This window comes from Heptranchias perlo, unplaced genomic scaffold (assembly GCF_035084215.1).
Source record: "Heptranchias perlo isolate sHepPer1 unplaced genomic scaffold, sHepPer1.hap1 HAP1_SCAFFOLD_122, whole genome shotgun sequence".
In the NCBI taxonomy this organism is placed as follows: Eukaryota; Metazoa; Chordata; class Chondrichthyes; order Hexanchiformes; family Hexanchidae; genus Heptranchias; species Heptranchias perlo.
In genome coordinates, this window is record NW_027138451.1 from 1,444,243 (window position 1) to 1,464,135 (window position 19,893).

The 19,893-nt window shown below is 43.7% G+C and overlaps 1 long non-coding RNA gene across 3 annotated transcripts in view; it reads left to right on the forward strand.

Moving 5' to 3' along the window:
- Nucleotides 1-19,893, forward strand: part of LOC137308144 (uncharacterized) — a 66,075-nt gene that overhangs the window by 21,104 nt on the left and 25,078 nt on the right. For all 3 annotated transcript variants that reach the window (XR_010959424.1, XR_010959423.1, XR_010959425.1), the window contains exon 4: nt 3,449-3,544. This is a non-coding gene — a long non-coding RNA (uncharacterized lncRNA). The remainder of the gene's footprint in view (nt 1-3,448; nt 3,545-19,893) is intronic.

Here is a 19,893-nt window from a genome sequence, read left to right on the forward strand (position 1 = left end):
ATTACCAACAGGTAAGAGGGTCCATCACTAATCTATATATAAAGAGTAAGCACTGAAATTCCCAACGGTCAGGACGCCCCATCACTAATTTTATATAAAAAGGTGACAACTGAAATTACCCGCAGGTAGGAAGGGTCATCACTACTCTTTATATAAAAAGTTACAACTCAAATTGCCAAAAGGGAAGAGGGTCCGTCACCAATGTTTATAAAAAAAGAAAGTACTGAAATTACCAACAAGTATGAGAGTCCATTTCCAATCTTTGTATAAAAAGTAATTACTTTTTTTTTATTCGTTCACGGGATGTGGGCGTCGCTGGCAAGGCCAGCATTTATTGCCCATCCCCAATTGCCCTCGAGAAGGTGCTGGTGAGCCGCCTTCTTGAACCGCTGCAGTCCGTGTGGTGACGGTTCTCCCACAGTGCTGTTAGGAAGGGAGTTCCAGGATTTTGACCCAGCGACGATGAAGGAACGGCGATATATTTCCAAGTCGGGATGGTGTGTGACTTGGAGGGGAACGTGCAGGTGGTGTTGTACCCATGTGCCTGCTGCTCTTGTCCTTCTAGGTGGTAGAGGTCGCGGGTTTGGGAGGTGCTGTCGAAGAAGCCTTGGCGAGTTGCTGCAGTGCATCCTGTGGATGGTACACACTGCAGCCACAGTGCGCCGGTGGTGAAGGGAGTGAATGTTTAGGGTGATGGATGGGGTGCCAATCAAGCGGACTGCTTTATCTTGGATGGTGAAATTACCAACAGTTAGTTGGGTCCATCCCTAATCTTCATATAAAAAGTAACAACCAAAATTACCAACAGGTCGGAGGGTCCATCACCCACCTTTACGTAAAAAAGTAACGACTGAAATTACCAACCAACAGGAGGTCCCATCCCTTATCCTCACCGAAAAAATAACTACTGAAACTACCACCAGGTGGCAGTGTCCATCAGAAATCTTGACATGAAAGGAAACTACTGAATTTACCATCAGGGTTGAGAGTCCATCACGAATCTTTTGTTCAAAAGTAACTATTTAAATTCACACCAGGGAGTCGGGTCCAACGTTATTTTTTTACATAAAAAGCAGCTACTGAAATTACCAACAGGCAGGAGGGTCCATCACTCATCTTGAGATAACAAACGTAACTGCTGAAATCACCACGAGGTAGTAGGGTCCATCTCTATTTTTTATAAAGAATAGAAATTACTGAAATTACCAACAGGTAGGAGGGTCCATCACTAATCTTTATATAAAAACTAACCACTGAAATTACCAACAGGCAGGAGGGTCAACCACAAATCTTTATATGAAAAGCAACTACTGAATTTACAAAAGGGAGGAAGGTCCATCACTAATCTTTTTAAATAAAGTTATTACTGGAATTAGCAACAGGTAGGCGGGTCCATCAATTATATTTATAGAGAAAGTAACCACTGAAATTACGACCAGGTCGGAGGGTTCATCACTAATCTTTATATAAAAAGCAACTACTGAATTTACAACAGGTAGGAAGGTTCTTCACTAATCTTTTTTAAAAAATGTAATACTGGAATTTCCAACAGCTAGGGGGTCCTTCACAAATCTTGGTAAAAGAAAAAAACTACTGAAATTTCCAACAGAGAGGAGGGTCCATCACTTATCTTCATATGAAAAGTAACTACTGAAATTACCACCAGGTGGGAGTGTCCATCGCGAATCTTTATATATAATGTAACTACTGAAATTACCACGAGGCAGGAGGAACAATCACTCATCTTTGTACCAAAAGTAACAACTGAAATTACCAATTGACAGGAGGCCCTATCAGTAATTTTTATTAAAAAAAGGTAACTACTGAAATTACCAACAGGCGGGAGGTCCCATTACAAAACTCCAGCCAAAAATATAACTACTGAAATTACCACCAATTAGGAGTGTCCATCACTAATCTCAATATAAAAAGAAACTACTGAAATTACCAACAGGTAGGAGGCTCCATCACTCGTATTTTTAAATAAAGTAACTGCTGGAATTACCAACAGCTGGGCGGGTCCATCATTAATCTTTGTAAAAGAAAAAAATACTAAAATTACCAACAGGGAGGAGGGTCCATCACTGAACTTTATAAAAAAAACGTAACTACTGAAATTAACACTGGTCAGGAGTGTCCATGACTAATCTTTATATAAAAAGTAACGACTGAAATTACCAATAGGGAGGAGGTCCCATCACTAATCTTTACATGAAAAGTAACTACACAAATTAGCAATAGGGAGGAGGGTCCAACATTAATCTTTAGATAAATGGTAAACACTGACATTACCAAAAGGGAGGAAGCTCCATCACTAATCTTTATATGAAAAGTAACTGCACAAGTTAATCTTGTGTTTGATTACACTAATGTAATTAGTGTAGGAGTAAATGTAATTTTTGTTTCTGTTGTCCGTTTATTACACGAGTGTCAGCGTGACTGACACAATCGATAACTACATCTTACAAGGTATCAAACTAGGTTGCACATTTAAGCTAGAGAATAACTTCAACTATAGTTTGAAGAAATTACAGAACGATATTAATCTCATTTACATTTCCAAAGTGTGACTGATAGTTTGATTGGTTGCTCTTGCCTTTGCGCACACACAGCGAGGCACACACAATGTGGAATCATGATTGTAAAACAGCCGTCAAATCTACAACTTGTATATTTGCGGTGTTTTCTGAGATTGTAAGACCCCTAAAAATAATACAAAAATAAATGTGCAGCACCTGTTTAAAGTTACACGATTCATAACATTATACATTCGTGTTAATATTAGTAGAACGGTGTAAAATTCCTCACCTCCTACAGTGCTCATTATTCAGGTGCTGATACCATGAGAGATATGGTAAATATATTCAAATAGAAGCACCAACCAAAACACATCTCCATGATCACACGGGCAATGTCATTACGCATAGAGAGCAGAGAAATCACACCCAGCTCGATATTGTGTATGTAGATAGATATCAGGTTCATAAAACACCAGAATTTAATATCAAAACTCAACAAACAAAAATATTCAAACAAATCTGTGAATAAGAAAATACAATAGCGCCAGACTGGGAAATAACGAGTGAAGGTAATTCATCACCTCGCTCCAGTTTGCCCTCCAGAATATTCACGACCTCAGGAATAAGTCGGGGTGCTGGCCTGCACTGTGAGTAAATCTTACCAATTGGTGCTCCCAGTGCAGAATCTCGGCCGTCTTGAACTGGGTTGTGGAGATCAGCGGGGCTCATTGGGTTTCACTGGGCAGCAGTCTGTGCCGCACCTGATGTGGAGAGTTGATCCGAACAGTCGGGAAATTCTCGATTCCAGAGCTAACAGCTGTTGTAATGTTGGGCGAGGAGGGATTTGGTATCACGTTTAACGAGGCGACGTTTTATCCCTCTCATTTTAATATTTCAGTCTAACCCTCCGATTAATATATTTATTACAGAGAATCAGAAACTTGGAACGCCTGTTACCACCATGGCTGAAGGTCCAAATAGGGGAGAAGATCCAACATCATCAACAAGAATGAGAATAGACACCGGTAGGTTCAGAACAATCTTTAAATATCAATTGTGTCCTGAAAAAGGGTCCAAATCACGAGCAAGAACCTGCCGCTCACACAGGAAGAGGAAACCGAGCAGATACTATGTAGATAGAGGGAAGTGAGTGACCATCCAGAGGGGCAGTACAGTCATAGGTGGAGTGACCTCATTATTGGAACTGTCCAATAAATACCTGGTGTTCGGGACGATAAGAGGGATAGAAAGAGTGACTCAGGATGGTCCTCCTGAGTAACAATGTGAAAACAGGGAGCAGTGCGGGGCAGCCCGAGTGGGGGAGGGGGGAGAGGCAGGTGGGGCACAGGAATTAGAGAGCGATAGTGCTGGGAGATTTTCTAGTCAGGGGTACAGGGAGACTCTTCTGAAGACATGAGCATGTCGCAAATGTTAAGCTGCCTCCCTAGTGCCATAAAGAACAACATTCTGGAACAGATGGGACCGTCTCTGGGGAGTAAAGAATAGCATAATATATTCATGGTAGGAAGTACTAACACGGATAGAACTAGGTTTATACAGGGAATATTAAGATTTAAGCTCTATACTGAAAAACAAGGCCTCAATTTGGTGATCTCTGGATTGCTTTGCACTGGGACACTTAAGGAGGAAAATATGAGGCAGGTCATCTGTGCGACTGCAGGGCTGGAGCAGGAGGGAAGGGTTCATGTTCTTGGGACACTAGGGTGAGTTCAGAACGAAGGAAAGGGACAAACAACAATGGTTTGATAGACTGGGTACATGGAGCAGTGGGAGGGTTTCACCTGATGGGACTGGAGCGTGTGAAATATCTCGATCTGAGACTAGAGAGTGGAAATAATAAAACTGTTGAAGCAGGAACAGAAAATTTATGAAATAGTGAAAAGTTATTAGCAGGAAAATGGAAGGAGGTTTTGAAGTAGTGACAGAAGAAGTAACTTGATATTAAAAGCGAAGAAAAACGATAACGGGTCAACATTCCAATGAATTGGAGTTCAGATTGTGTGTTATTTCTGTGAATCTACAAATCATTCCAAACACGTTTGGAAAATCAGAATCATGAGAGATGTGATGTAGTGTCTGTACAACAGGGCCTTGGTTTTCACAGGACAGGGTGAAATGTTTCTAGTTATAACGTTTTGAGGGGAGAGGAGGCCAGAATTAATAAATGTTTCTATGACAGAGCTGGAACAACAACATCAACAAATTTGCATTCATATAGCAACTAAACGGGGTAAAATGACCAAGGCACTCCAGAGGAGCGATTATCAATTTGACACCAAGTCGCATAATAAGGTATGAAGATGCGTGATCAATAGCTTGGTCAAAGAGGTAGGTTTTAAGGAGCGTCTTAAATGAGAAGAGAGAGGCGGAGAGGTTTAGAACAGAAGGAAGTTCCAGGGAGCTATTTGAAGGTAGAATCAATATGTACTCAGTTATGCAATAGGAAGGGAAATATCACAATTGTTGATGGGTTTTGCAGGCCAGCAAGCAGTGGAGATGAGATAGAGGAAACTGGGGGGAAATAGTTGTGGTGAAAGAAGATTTGGGGAGATACAAAGTATTTCCCTTAGTTTCTAAAAATGATGGCGGAAGTTACATTTTGTTGCAATAGAGGAGGCTGAAGATCCAACGTTGGAGATAACAGTAGAGAAGGATTTGGGTCTGAATTTAATAGCCAAGGTGGATATGTCACCGGGCCCAGAGATAACTCACCCGAGGGTGTTAAAGGAAGTCAGTGAGGAGATTGGAGGGACTTTGATCATAATTTTTCAACCCGCAAAATTTTGATAACACAATTGTTATCAAAAATATCCAGATGGACTGAAGGAGACCAAGTAAAGTCTCTGTTAAAATAGGGAGGGAGGGGTCAACTCGTCAACGAGAGACCAATTAGTCCACTCAATTGTGGGCAAACTGCTCGAAGCAGTAATTTCAGTTCGTATTAGTGAACTTTTATGATTCGAGGAAGGCTGGAACGGATACATTTTAGACATTTAACATTTGATTAGACTAATTTGATATACATTTGTTGAGACGTGACTATACAGGTCAATGGATTGTAACACATGCGGTATATATGGGTTTTCAGAAGGTATTTGATATCGTGGCTCACAGGAGGCGTCAGCCGTTTGGTATTAGAGGAAATGTCGCCGCCCGGATGGAAGGTCGATAATGTGTTTAGTTTTCTCCATTGTTGTTCACAGACCGAACACTGCGATCACTGAGTTCTTGACAAAGTGCGACGGTTACCAACTGATCCAGTTGACGCAATTCTAAATGAACGGAGTGAAAATAATGACAGTCACTCAGCTACATCCTGGAAATACTGACACTCACGCAGAATCTTCCTTTAAATACTGACACTCACACAGGAACATCCTGTAAATACTGACACTCGCGAAGGAACATCCGGTAAATACAGACACATTCAGGAACATCGTGTAAAAACTGACACTCACTCTGGAACACCCTGTAAATACTAACGCTCAACCTGGAACATCCTTTAAATACTGAAACTCGCTCAGGAACATCCTGTAAATACCAACATTCACTCAGGAACATCCTGTAAATACTGGCACTCACTCAGGAACATCCTTCAATTACTGACACTCACTCAGGAACATCCTGTTATTACTGACACTCAATTGGCAAACCCGGAATGCCCACTTACATAAGAAGAGTTACCAGGAGGCCCCTTAATTGCATCTCCTACCCGGAATACCCGATGTAGCTGTACATGCTTAGCAGGCGACCCCGTAATCCCATCTCGCATCCTGCAAAACCCACATTAATATACAGACTTACTCGGAGACCGGTAATTATATCCTCCATCTCAGAAATTTCACCTAGATGTAAAGACTTTCAAGGAGACCCTCTGATTATATTTTACAATCCGGAAGCCACGTATAGATGCAGACATGTACCAGGATACCCCGTAATTTCATCTCCCATCCAGGAAACCCAATGGGGTTATCGGGATTTTCCAGCAGAACCCGTAATTACATCTCCCATCCTGGAAACCCATCTAGATATGGAGACTTATGGGGGGTTCCTGCAATTATATTTACTATGCCGGAAAATCGTCTAGATATAAACACTTAACGGGAGATTCTATAATTGCATATCAATTCATGAAAATCCGATATAGATTTAGATAATTACCAAGAGAGCCCCGCGATTATATCTCATTTCCAGAAATCTCATATAAATATGGGTAAGTAACAGGAGCTCCCTTAATTGCACGCCCCAACTCCCATCCAGAAAACCCCTTCTGAATATCGAGACTTCCCAGTAAGCATCGTAATTAGATCTTACGTCCGTAAAATTCCATAAACACATGCAGGCTTATCAGGAACTCCAGGAGAAGTGAAGATGGCAATGAACGACGAGAACAGTAATACAGTGAAAGATAGTTCAAAAACTAATAGCTGGATATAGAGACTTATCAACAATAGCATCATCAGCGATGAGCAGACAGGAAGCGGGAACAACAGTCGTACAGTTAAACACCATAATTAATAACTGGATATAAAACTTACCAGGGACACCGAGAGCAGTTAGGCGGGCACAGTAAATGACTGGAACGTTCATAAAGTGCGTTATGGTGTGTAGAACTAATAGCTAGATATCGAGAATTTCCAGTGACACCGAGAGCAGTTAGGCGGGCACAATAAATGACTAGAAAAGTAATACAATGAACACAGATCCGACACTGAACACAGACTCCTCTCAGAACAAAGAAAACAATCTGAACACAGACACCACTCTCAACACAGACAACACTGAACACAGACACCACTCTGAACACAGACACCACTCTGAACACAGGACACACTCTGAACACAGGCCGCACTTTGAACACAGACACCACTCTGAACACATACACCCCACTCTGAACACAGGACACCACTCTGAACACAGACACCACTCTGAACACAGACACCACTCTGAACACATACACCCCACTCTGAACACAGGACACCACTCTGAACACAGGACACCACTCTGAACACAGACACCACTCTGAACACAGACACCACTCTGAACACAGGACATACTCTGAACACAGGCCGCACTTTGAACACAGACACCACTCTGAACACAGACAACACTCTGAACACAGACAACACTCTGAACACAGGACACACTCTGAACACAGACACCACTCTGAACACATACACCCCACTCTGAACACAGGACACCACTCTGAACACAGACACCACTCTGAACACAGACAACACTCTGAACACAGACAACACTCTGAACACAGAGACCACTCTGAACACATACACACCACTCTGAACACTGTCACCACTCAGAACACAGACCACACAATGAGCACGAACCCCACTCTGAGCACGGACCCAACTCTGAGCACGGACCCCAAACTAAACACAGACCCCACGGCGAACACATTCCCCACTCTGAACACAGAGACACTCTGAGGCAGATCCCACTCTGAATAAAGTCCCCACACTGAACACAGACCCCATTCTGAAAACAGACCCCACACTGATCGCAGATTCCACTCTGAAGACAGACCACACTCAGAAAACAGACCTCACTCTGAACACAGACACAATTCTGAACACAGACCCACTCTGAACACAGACCCCACTCTGAAGATTTCTGTGTTCGTATAGAAAGAACGTTATTGTACATCTGGACGACGCTGTTCCTCTCTCCTCATTTCTCCTTCACCCCCGTGGCTCCACCCACCTTTGGAACATTACATATGTCATTTTCATTCCTCCTTCCTCTTCATCCCCCAATTCTCCTCTCCTCCACTTTAGTTCTTTCTGTAAATCTTCGTTAAATCTGCTTTTTATTTTCCCCATTTTACCTGCCTGACTCAGTAACCGAACAATTTTGGTCATTTTCCAAATGAACTGCTTACTTTGCATTCAAAGAACAAAGCCACCTCATCGACAGAATATATTTTCATACGGGGCAGAGATTGCTCAGGGGGAAGGAGGAATTCCGTTCAGTTAAATGCTTAATTCTCACAAAATTATATCCAGAACAAACTATAAGACACCGCCCTGTGTCACATGGGGGAACACTTTGAACATTCACCCCGGGAACTAAATACCCGAGATAAAATTACTGTAAGGAGTTCAGGCCTTGAAATATTTAGTGCCACGAATGAAAAGATGCCCTTAATATATCCTGAATTGTAAAGAGGCTGTAAGGTGTCTGCAAGTGCCTTCAAAAGCTGCTTTAAAACCAATGTGTTCAGAGAGCTTTGCCTCCATCTATCTCTCTAAGCTGCACTCTCTCACACAGTATGCACGCAGTTGAATCCTTCATAAATTATTCTGAGTTATCGATTGATATACAAAGCCTGACACTGAACACAGACCCCACACGGAACACCTCAATCCTCTCACAACACAGACCACACTCTGAACACAGACCCCACTCTGCACACAGACCCCACTCTGAACACAGACCCCACTCTGAACAAAGACAGCACTCTGAACACAGGCCCAACTCTGAACACAGAGCTCACTCTGAAAAAAGACACCACTCTGAACACAGACCTCACTCTGAACAAAAACCCCACTCTGAACTCAGGCCCCACTCTGAACAGAGAGCTCACTCTGAACACAGGCCCCACTTTGAATACAGACCTCACTCTGAACACCGACACCCCACTCTGAACACATACACCCCATTCTGAACACAGGCACCCGTCTGAACAAAGACACCACTCTGAACAAAGACAAAGCACACTGAACACAGACACCAGTCTGAACACATATACCACACTCTGAACACAGACACCACTCTGAACACATATACCCCACTCTGAACATATATACCCCACTCTGAACACAGACCCCACGCTGAACACAGACCTCACTCTGAAAAAAGCCACCACTCTGAACACAGGCCCCACTCTGAACACATACCCCACATTGGACACAGACCCCATTCTGAAGATTTCTGTGTTAGTGTGGACAGAGCTTTATTGTACATCTGGACGATGCTGTTCCTCTCTCCTCACTTCTCCGTTACCCCCGTGGCTCCACCCACCTTTGGAACATTCCATATTTCATTTACATTCTCCTCTCCTTTTCATCCCCGAATTCTCCTCTCCTCCACTTTAGTTCTTTCAGTAAATCTTTTTAAAATCTGCTTTTCATTTCCCCCATTTTACCAGCCTGACCCAGTAAATGAAATATTTTGGTCATTTTCCAAATGAATTGATTACTTTGCATACAAAGGAACAAAGTCACCTCATCAACAGAATGAGTTTTCATAAGGGACACAGATTGCTCAGGGGCAACGGAGGTATCTGTTTTGTTGAAGTTTGAATTCAACCAATATTCTGTCCAAAACAAACTGTGAGACAAGACTTTGTGTCACATGAGGAGAAACATTCCGAACACTCACCCATGAGATCTACAGATCTCAGGTAGGATTGTTATGTTTTGCTCACACCCGAACATATTTCGTGCCAGTAATGAAAGACATCCTCAATAGTCCCTGAACTGATAAAGTTGTTCTAAGGTGCCATTCAAGTGCCGTCAAAAACCTATTTAAAACCTGTTTCTTAAATGTTATTTTCTCCACCTATCGCCTTACCCCGCACTGTCTCTCCCTCACACTCTGCGCGCTGTTGAATTCTTGGCATAGTAATCTCCGATATCTATTTAAAAACAAAGCCTGACACTGAACAGTGTCCCCACTCTGAAAAATGTCCCCACTCTGTGAACACAGAGCCCACAGGAAGCGGGGTGGTCGGCGGTGTTATCAATGTAGCTGTGAGAGCCGGTATGTTTAAAAGTCCCTGAATTTGCAGCGTTGCTCTGTGGTGCCGATCATGTGGACGCAAAAGAAAACCTATTTCTTCAAAAGGCTTTTCCTCCATTTTCTCTTTAACCCGCACTCTCTCACACAATCTGCGTGCATTCGAATTCTTTGTAAAGTGATCTGAGGTCTCTATTTGCAAACAAAGCCTGACACTGAATACCAACCACCACTGCATAAGGACCAGACTCTGAACACAGACCACTCACTGAACACAGACCCCAATCTGAATACAGGCTCCACTCTGAGCACAGACCCCACTCTCGACACGGACCCGACTCAGAGCACAGACACCATTCTGAAGATGTCTTTGTTCGTGTACAGGAAACTTTATTGTACATCTGGACGATGCTGTTCCTCTCCCCTCACTTCTCCTTCACCCCCCATGGCTTCACATACTATTGTAACATTCCATATTTCATTTACATTTCCCCTCATCTCCGTCATCGAATCTTCCTCTCCTCCACTTCATTTCTTTCTCTAAGTATGCTGTAAATCTGCTTTTTATTTTTACCATTTTAGTTTCTGTTCTCTATAAATATAAGACTTTGGTCAGTTTTTAACTTAATTCCTTATTTTGGATTCCGAGCATCAAAGCCACTTCATCGACAGAATATATTTTCATAAGGGACAGAAAGTAATGAGGGTGAAGGAAGAATTATGTTTTGTTGAAGGCGCAATTCTCACAAAATTGTATCCAGAACAAACAATGAGACACCGCCCTTTGTCACATGAGGGGAACACTATGAACATTCACCCCCGGGACCTCAATACCTGAGATAAAAGTAAAGTGCAGAGTTAAAATATTTAGTGCCGTTAATGTAAAGATGCCCTTAATAAGTCCTTAATTGGTAAAGAGTCTGTAAGTCCAGTATTGGTTCAGAGACCACACTCTGAACACAGGCCCCACTCCGAAAATTTCTATGTGAGTGTTGACGGAGCTTTATTGTACATCTGTTCGGTGCTGTTCCTCTCTCCTCACATCTCCTTCACCACCGTGGCTCAACTCACCTTTAATACATTACTTATGTCATTTGCATTCCCCCTTCCTCTTCATTGCCCAAAACTCCTCTTCTCCACTTTAGTTCTTTCTGCAAATCATCTTTAAATCGACATTTTTATTTTTCCCATTTTACTTGCCTGACTCAGTATCTAAAATATTTTGTTCATTTTCCCCACTCTGGACACAGACCCCACTCTGGACACAGACCTCACTCTGCACACAGACCCCACTGTGAAAATTCTTGTGTTAGTGTTGATGTCGCTTTATTGTACATCTGGAAAATGCTGTTCTTCTCTCCTCTCTTCTCCTTCAACCCCCGTGCTTCACCCACCTTTGCTACACTACTTATGTCATTTACATTCACCCCTCCTCTTCATTCCGACATCTCCTCTCCTCCACTTTTGTTCTTTCTGCAAATCTTCTTTAAATCTGCGTTTTATTTTTCCCATTTTACCTGCCTGACTCAGTAACTGAAACATATTGGTCATTCTCCAACTGCATTCATTACTTTGCATACCAAGGAACAACGCCACGTCATCGACAGAGTATATTTTCATCGTGGACACAGACTGCTCAGGGGGAACGGAGCTATCTGTTTTGCTGAATTTCGAATTCAACCAATATTCTGTCCGAAACAAACTGTGAGGCAGGACCTTGTGTCACATGAGGAGAAACACTCTGAACATTCACCACTGAGACTTAACGATCTCAGGTCAAATTGCTATTTGTTGTTCAGAGTCTAACATATTTCATGCCAGTAATGAAAGATTTCCTTATTAGTCCCGGAACTGGTAAAGTTGCTCTGAGTGGCCAATCAAGAGCCGTCAAAAACTGTTCAAAACCTTTTTTCTTCCAAGGTGTTTCCTCCATCTTTCTCTTTAACCCGCACTCTCTCTCTCTCTCTCACCTTCTGCACGCATTTGAATTCATTGTAAACAATCTGAGAGATCTATTCACAAGCAAAACCTGACACTGTACACAGTCCCCACTCTGAACACAGACCTACTCTGACAGAGAACCCACTCTGAGACAGAACACACACTGAGACAGACCCCGCTCTGACACAGATCCCACTCTGAGACATAACCCACTCTGAGACAGACCCCACTCTGACACAGAACCCACTGTGACACAGAACCCACTCTGAGACATAACCCACCATGATACTGAAACCACTCCGTCACAGAACACACTCTGAAAACAGACCCACTCCGACACAGAACCCACTCTAGCATCGAACCCACTCTGAAAACAGACCCACTCTGACACAGAATCCAATCTGACACAGAACCCACTCTGACACAGAACCCACTCTGACATAGAACCCACTCTGAACAGAGACCCCACTCTGAACACAGTCCCCACTCTGAACACAGACCCCACTCTGAACAAAGACCCCACTCTGAACACAGACCCCACTCTGAACGCAGACTCCACTCTGAACAAAGACCCCACTCTGAACACAGAGCCCACTCTGGACACAGACCCCACTCTGGACACAGACCCCACTCTGGACACAGACCACACTCTGCACACAGACCCCACTGTGAAAATTATTGTGTTAGTGTTGATGTCGCTTTATTGTACATCTGGAAAATGCTGTTCTTCTCTCCTCTCTTCTCCTTCAACCCCCGTGCTTCACCCACCTTTGCTACACTACTTATGTCATTTACATTCACCCCTCCTCTTCATTCCGACATCTCCTCTCCTCCACTTTTGTTCTTTCTGCAAATCTTCTTTAAATCTGCGTTTTATTTTTCCCATTTTACCTGCCTGACTCAGTAACTGAAACATATTGGTCATTCTCCAACTGCATTCATTACTTTGCATACCAAGGAACAACGCCACGTCATCGACAGAGTATATTTTCATCGTGGACACAGACTGCTCAGGGGGAACGGAGCTATCTGTTTTGCTGAATTTCGAATTCAACCAATATTCTGTCCGAAACGAACTGTGAGGCAGGACCTTGTGTCACATGAGGAGAAACACTCTGAACATTCACCACTGAGACTTAACGATCTCAGGTCAAATTGCTATTTGTTGTTCAGAGTCTAACATATTTCATGCCAGTAATGAAAGATTTCCTTATTAGTCCCGGAACTGGTAAAGTTGCTCTGAGTGGCCAATCAAGAGCCGTCAAAAACTGTTCAAAACCTTTTTTCTTCCAAGGTGTTTCCTCCATCTTTCTCTTTAACCCGCACTCTCTCTCTCTCTCTCACCTTCTGCACGCATTTGAATTCATTGTAAAGCAATCTGAGAGATCTATTCACAAGCAAAACCTGACACTGTACACAGTCCCCACTCTGAACACAGACCTACTCTGACATAGAACCCACTCTGAGACAGAACACACACTGAGACAGACCCCGCTCTGACACAGATCCCACTCTGAGACATAACCCACTCTGAGACAGACCCCACTCTGACACAGAACCCACTCTGACACAGAACCCACTCTGTGACATAACCCACCATGATACTGAAACCACTCCGTCACAGAACACACTCTGAAAACAGACCCACTCCGACACAGAACCCACTCTAGCATCGAACCCACTCTGAAAACAGACCCACTCTGACACAGAACCCACTCTAGCATCGAACCCACTCTGAAAACAGACCCACTCTGACACAGAACCCAATCTGACACAGAACCCACTCTGAACAGAGACCCCACTCTGAACACAGTCCCCACTCTGAACACAGACCCCACTCTGAACAAAGACCCCACTCTGAACACAGAGCCCACTCTGAACACAGACCCCACTCTGAACAAAGACCCCACTCTGAACACAGAGCCCACTCTGAAAAAAGACCCCACTCTGAAGATTTATGTGTTAGTGTGGACAGAGCTTTATTGTACATCTGGACGATGCTGTTCCTCTCTCCTCACTTCTCCGTCACCCCCGTGGCTCCACCCACCTTTCGAACATTAAATATTTCTTTGACATTCCCCTCTCCTTTTCATCCCCGAATTCTCCTCTCCTCCACTTTAGTTCTTTCTGTAAATCTTTTTAAATCTGCTTTTCATTTCCCCCATTTTACCAGCCTGACCCAGTAAATGAAATATTTTGGTCATTTTCCAAATGAATTGATTACTTTGCATACAAAGGAACAAAGTCACCTCATCAACAGAATGAGTTTTCATAAGGGACACAGATTGCTCAGGGGCAACGGAGGTATCTGTTTTGTTGAAGTTTGAATTCAACCAATATTCTGTCCAAAACAAACTGTGAGACGAGACTTTGTGTCACATGAGGAGAAACATTCCGAACACTCACCCATGAGACCTACAGATCTCAGGTAGAATTGTTATGTTTTGCTCACACCCGAACATATTTCGTGCCAGTAATGAAAGACATCCTCAATAGTCCCTGAACTGATAAAGTTGTTCTAAGGTGCCATTCAAGTGCCGTCAAAAACCTATTTAAAACCTGTTTCTTCAATGTTATTTTCTCCACCTATCGCCTTACCCCGCACTGTCTCTCCCTCACACTCTGCGCGCTGTTGAATTATTGGCATAGTAATCTCCGATATCTATTTAAAAACAAAGCCTGACACTGAACAGTGTCCCCACTCTGAAAAATGTCCCCACTCTGTGAACACAGAGCCCACAGGAAGCGGGGTGGTCGGCCGTGTTATCAATGTAGCTGTGAGAGCCGGTATGTTTAAAAGTCCCTGAATTTGCAGCGTTGCTCTGTGGTGCCGATCATGTGGACGCAAAAGAAAACCTATTTCTTCAAAAGGCTTTTCCTCCATTTTCTCTTTCAGCCGCAGTCTCTCACACATTCTGCGTGCATTCGAATTCTTTGTAAAGTGATCTGAGGTCTCTATTTGCAAACAAAGCCTGACACTGAATACCAACCACCACTGCATAAGGACCAGACTCTGAACACAGACCACTCACTGAACACAGACCCCAATCTGAATACAGGCTCCACTCTGAGCACAGACCCCACTCTCTACACGGACCCGACTCAGAGCACAGACACCATTCTGAAGATGTCTTTGTTCGTGTACAGGAATCTTTATTGTACATCTGGACGATGCTGTTCCTCTCCCCTCACTTCTCCTTCACCCCCCATGGCTTCACATACTATTGTAACATTCCATATTTCGTTTACATTTCCCCTCATCTCCGTCATCGAATCTTCCTCTCCTCCACTTCATTTCTTTCTCTAAGTATGCTGTAAATCTGCTTTTTATTTTTACCATTTTAGTTTCTGATCTCTATAAATATAAGACTTTGGTCAGTTTTTAACTTAATTCCTTATTTTGGATTCCGAGCATCAAAGCCACTTCATCGACAGAATATATTTTCATAAGGGACAGAAAGTAATGAGGGTGAAGGAAGAATTATGTTTTGTTGAAGGCGCAATTCTCACAAAATTGTATCCAGAACAAACAATGAGACACCGCCCTTTGTCACATGAGGGGAACACTATGAACATTCACCCCCGGGACCTCAATACCTGAGATAAAAGTAAAGTGCAGAGTTAAAATATTTAGTGCCGTTAATGTAAAGATGCCCTTAATAAGTCCTTAATTGGTAAAGAGTCTGTAAGTCCTGTATTGGTTCAGAGACCACACTCCGAACACAGGCCCCACTCCGAAAATTTCTATGTTAGTGTTGACGGAGCTTTATTGTACATCTGTTCGGTGCTGTTCCTCTCTCCTCACATCTCCTTCACCACCGTGGCTCAACTCACGTTTAATACATTACTTATGTCATTTACATTCCCCCTTCCTCTTCATTGCCCAAAACTCCTCTTCTCCACTTTAGTTCTTTCTGCAAATCATCTTTAAATCGACATTTTTATTTTTCCCATTTTACTTGCCTGACTCAGTATCTAAAATATTTTGTTCATTTTCCCCACTCTGGACACAGACCCCACTCTGGACACAGACCCCACTCTGGACACAGACCTCACTCTGCACACAGACCCCACTGTGAAAATTCTTGTGTTAGTGTTGATGTCGCTTTATTGTACATCTGGAAAATGCTGTTCTTCTCTCCTCTCTTCTCCTTCAACCCCCGTGCTTCACCCACCTTTGCTACACTACTTATGTCATTTACATTCACCCCTCCTCTTCATTCCAACATCTCCTCTCCTCCACTTTTGTTCTTTCTGCAAATCTTCTTTAAATCTGCGTTTTATTTTTCCCATTTTACCTGCCTGACTCAGTAACTGAAACATATTGGTCATTCTCCAACTGCATTCATTACTTTGCATACCAAGGAACAACGCCACGTCATCGACAGAGTATATTTTCATCGTGGACACAGACTGCTCAGGGGGAACGGAGCTATCTGTTTTGCTGAATTTCGAATTCAACCAATATTCTGTCCGAAACAAACTGTGAGGCAGGACCTTGTGTCACATGAGGAGAAACACTCTGAACATTCACCACTGAGACTTAACGATCTCAGGTCAAATTGCTATTTGTTGTTCAGAGTCTAACATATTTCATGCCAGTAATGAAAGATTTCCTTATTAGTCCCGGAACTGGTAAAGTTGCTCTGAGTGGCCAATCAAGAGCCGTCAAAAACTGTTCAAAACCTTTTTTCTTCCAAGGTGTTTCCTCCATCTTTCTCTTTAACCCGCACTCTCTCTCTCTCGCTCACCTTCTGCACGCATTTGAATTCATTGTAAAGCAATCTGAGAGATCTATTCACAAGCAAAACCTGACACTGTACACAGTCCCCACTCTGAACACAGACCTACTCTGACATAGAACCCACTCTGAGACAGAACACACACTGAGACAGACCCCGCTCTGACACAGATCCCACTCTGAGACATAACCCACTCTGAGACAGACCCCACTCTGACACAGAACCCACTGTGACACAGAACCCACTCTGAGACATAACCCACCATGATACTGAAACCACTCCGTCACAGAACACACTCTGAAAACAGACCCACTCCGACACAGAACCCACTCTAGCATCGAACCCACTCTGAAAACAGACCCACTCTGACACAGAACCCAATCTGACACAGAACCCACTCTGACACAGAACCCACTCTGACATAGAACCCACTCTGAACAGAGACCCCACTCTGAACACAGTCCCCACTCTGAACACAGACCCCACTCTGAACAAAGACCCCACTCTGAACACAGACCCCATTCTGAACACAGAGCCCACTCTGAACAAACAACCCACTCTGAACACAGAGCCCACTCTGAAAAAAGACCCCACTCTGAACACAGACCCCACTCTGAACACAGAGCCCACTCTGAACACAGACACCACTCTGAACACAGACACCACTCTAAACAAAGAACCCGCTCTGAAGATTTCTGTGTTAGTGTTGACGGAGCTTTATTGTACATCTGTTCCGAAGAAAAAAAAACTAGCATGCTCAATCTTTGCTCAGAGCTAAAATTCTCCAGCTCTGGCAACATCCTCGCAAATCTCTTCTGTCCCCTCTCGAGTGCAATCACATCTTTACTGTAATGTGGTGAGCAGAACTGTAGCAAGTACTCAAGCTGTGGCCTTACCAATGTTTTATGCTGTTCTAGCATAACCTCCCTGTTCTTGTATTCTATGCCTCGGCTAATAAAGGAAAGTATCCCGTATGCATTTTGAACCATCTGATCTACCTGCCCTGCTACCTTCAGGGATCTGTGGACATGCATTCCAAGGTCCGTTGGTTCCTCTCCTCCTCTCAGTACCCCCCCCCCCCATTTATTGTGTAATCCCTTGCCTTGTTTGCCTTTCCCAAATGCATATCCTCACACTTCTCTGCATTGAATTCCATTTGCCACTTTTCTGCCCACCTGACCAGTCCATTGATATCGTCCGGAAGTCTACAGCGTTCCTCCTCACGATCAACCACACGGCCAATGTTTGTATCATCTGCAAACTTCTTGGTCAAGCTTCCCACATTCAAGGCCAAATCAATAATATATACCACAAAAAGCAAGAGACCTGCTACTGAGCCTTGCGGGACCCGAATGGAAACAGCCTTCCAGTCGCAAAAACAACCGTCAACCACGGCATGAAAAACTCAGGTTAAATGCAGAGTAAAGCTCCTTCTACACTGTCCCTTCAACACTCCCAGTGCAGGTACAACAGAGGTTAGATACAGAGTAAAGCTCCATCAACACTCTCCCATGCTCTGTGTGTGGGTGTCAGTCCCACACCGGGTGAGATCAACGAACAGAGGCCGGGATGTGCCTGGGCCTTCCACAGAGATCACTGCCTCCCCCATTCTCGGTAATTCCACCTCCCTGTGATGCTGTGATCCTGATTCTCTATCTCTCTCTGTCATTCTACCCTCTCTCTGACCAATCTCTATCACTCGCTCTGTCTCCGTCTCTCCCTCGCTCTGTCTGTCTCTCCCCTGTTTCTCTATCTCTGACTTTCTCTCTCTCTCTCTCTCTTGTCCCTCTGTCGGTTTCTCTCACTCTCCCCCTTTTCTTTCTCTATCTTCCCCTCTTTTTTCTTTAGCTTCTTGTGCTCTCCTTCTCTTCCTCTTGTCTCTGTCTCATCCCCTCTTCCCTCTCTCAGTCTCTCTCTCTCTCTCTTTCTCACCTAACTGTTTCTCTCTCTCTCTCCCACTCTCTCTCCCTCTACATTCTATGTCTCCTTTTACTTTCTCTCTTTCTTTCTTTCTCACCCTACTCTCTGCCTGTCTGTCTGTCTCTCTCCCAATCGCCCTACCTCTACTCTGTCTGTCTCTCTCTACTCTCCCTATTTCTCTTGCCCTGTACTATCTCTCACTGTACCTTCTCTACCTCCTTTTACTCTGTCTTTTTCTCTATTTCTCGCACTACTCTCTCTCCCTCTACCTTGTCTGTCTCCATTTAATCTCTTTCTTTCTCTCTTTATTACTCCACTCTATCACCCGCTACCTTCTCTGTCTCCTTTTACTCTCTCTCTCTTTCTCACCCGACTCTCTCTCTCTCTCTCTCTCGCTAGCTCTCCTAGTCGCTTACCTCTGCTCTCTCTCTCTCTCTACTCTCCCCATTTGTCTTGCCCTCTACTCTCTCTCTCTCTCTCTCTGCACCCTCCTCTCGGTGATAATAAACTAATTGGAAAAATATCTAGAGCGGAAATGAGGTCACACTTTTCACTGAGGTTTATTATAATTTAGAATGATCTGAAAGAGCGGTGGAACCACATTCCATTGGAACTTTCAAAAGGCAATTGGATATGTCCTTGAAGAGGACTAATTTGCAGGGTTGTTGGGAAAAAGCTGGAGTGTGGGACTAAATTGGGCAGTTCTTTCAATGAGACAACACAGGTATTTAGGGCCGAATGTGTGGTAACATTCCAGGACTTCGTTGACTTTACAGCCCAGAAACAGGCCTTTCAGCCCAACAGTTCCATGCCAGTGTTTATGCTCCAAACGAGCCCCCTCCCCTCCTTCTTCGTCTAACCCTATCAACATGTCCTTCTATTCCTTTCCTATCTCATTGAAACATATAAAATAGAATATAAGATCTGAGGGGGCTTGACAGGATAGATGCTGAGAGATTGTTTTCCCTGGCTGGAGAGTGTAGAACGAGGGGGAA